Here is a 1,986-nt window from a genome sequence, read left to right on the forward strand (position 1 = left end):
ACTCTCGTATCTCCAAATTTCCGGTCTCATTTTAGAAAAAGGAAAACAATTACTTAAAAAGCTTTGTTACTTGTTTCTATAATTATGACCTTAATTTTAGTCTTGTCTTCAGAAAGATATAATGGGAATGCTTATTTCTAAACTTCTTTGTTAATGGTTTTTTTTTTTTCCTCTTTTGAGAATGAATGCCAAGATGATTAAATGACACCAGTTTATGGAGCAAATATAGGCCTTGTTTGATTTTAGTTAGTTCGAATGATGTCTGGGCTGGGACAACTCTGCCCATAATGGTTTGTTACTCCTCTGGCCCCCTGTGTAAAAAACAAGAAAGAAATCTGCATATAAAGTAATGGCCCATAATGATTTGGAATTTGCTAGTTCACTACTTCTATCTTTCAAGTCATTGAAATCACTGAAATTGGACACTGGTCTACAATTTCATTACAATGCAGAGCATCTTTTACACCCCTCAGGGGGACTGAAGCAACCTAATGGTGCACCTAATGACAGAGTATTGAGTTCTATTGTCATAGTAAATGGTCTCCAATGTAGCATAGCCCTTTACAAACCTGAATGTTCCGGTCCTTGACACCACCGCGAGCTCTTTAAGCCTCTCAAACTAGCAGCCGATGCCTTGTATCTCAAGGGAGCTACCATTGTATTCCACATTGGTGAACGCAAGTGACATTGAAACGTGCACATTAGAGCCGGACAATGACGAGGCCACAATGATGCCTTGGGCTCGACCAACTTGGGCTAAGTGGCTATCAGGGGTTTCTGTGATGGGGTCATCAAGAGCAAAAATGGTGCCAAATGAGGTGAAAGACTGAGGTTTGCGTTGGATGCCAGTGATTGGGACAACACTGGCATTGGGTCCAGATGACAAGTCTTGCAAGTAAAACAATAGCATGGTTTATTTAGGCCTTTGAGCCTGGGCTAGAGATGTGAGCAAGACCAGAACCAACAAGGACATGGCCAGTTTGGTGGGGCTTGAAAATGGGTATAATGCCATTAGTGGGGAGATCAACAACAAATTGATGAACAGAAAAAGAATTGGGTAATCAATTTTGTTTGTACACAATGGTTGGTGCACACAGTGGTGTTAATTTATATATGAATGAGAAAGAGACGATTAAAGTTAACCATTTCTCTGCTAACCGTCAAAGTAAAATGTTGAGTGAACACGTGAATATGATGTTGTTTTATGAGACGTTTCTAAGATTTGATGGGTGTACCATGTGAGAAGGCGAACTTAGAGCATGTCCTTAGTACCGTTACCCTGTGGATAGAAATTCAAATTTGGGATCAAAAAATTAAAACATAGACGTGAAGAGAGAAAGAGCAAAAGGCTACAGTATTGTAGTGAACTAATTATGTGTAAACGGTTGTATATATCGTCTCTTATAATAAGTAGTCACATAGCTAAGAATGAACTTGTGGAAGAGAGGTGTATACACCAATTACAAACCAAATTTTTCTTTAGTTGAAGGAAAATTTTCCTTTAATATTTAACTCAAGCATAATTGTATTTGTTGGGATTAAATTATTCTCTTTAATTCATTGGAGTGTTTTTATTTATAAGCTGCAAAATTGCAGATCAAGAAAGATGAGCCCGATCTCATCATATTTGGGGGACGTTTTATAAGATAAAGGTATATTTAGGGCTGGGGTTGGTACGGTTACCGAACCGCCAGGCCCATACCGACTACCGACCGACTATGGTCGGAATGGGCAAATTCCCAACCGCCACCACTATCTCCAATGGCGGTAAACCGACAATTGGTCTTACTGACAACACGGTCAGGTCGATGCGATGCGGGCCCATTTCGAACCAATTAATGGGCCTTTTTTGGGTTAAATTTAGGAGGTTTTTAGCCCATTTTTTGGCTTAAAACAACCAAAAAATCTCATATACCAGCCCATAAGCCCATTTTTTGGGTCTAATACAAGCTTCTAATAGTGGAGTCACTCAGTTTATTTATAATA

At 39.2% G+C, this 1,986-nt stretch overlaps 1 pseudogene; it reads right to left on the minus strand.

Moving 5' to 3' along the window:
• Positions 1–469: 469 nt before the first annotated feature.
• Positions 470–1,012, minus strand: LOC147290927 (dirigent protein 2-like; annotated as a pseudogene).
• Positions 1,013–1,986: the final 974 nt, after the last annotated feature.

Source organism: Dryas octopetala, chromosome 3 (assembly GCF_963921425.1).
Source record: "Dryas octopetala chromosome 3, drDryOcto1.1, whole genome shotgun sequence".
Classification (NCBI taxonomy): domain Eukaryota; kingdom Viridiplantae; phylum Streptophyta; class Magnoliopsida; order Rosales; family Rosaceae; genus Dryas; species Dryas octopetala.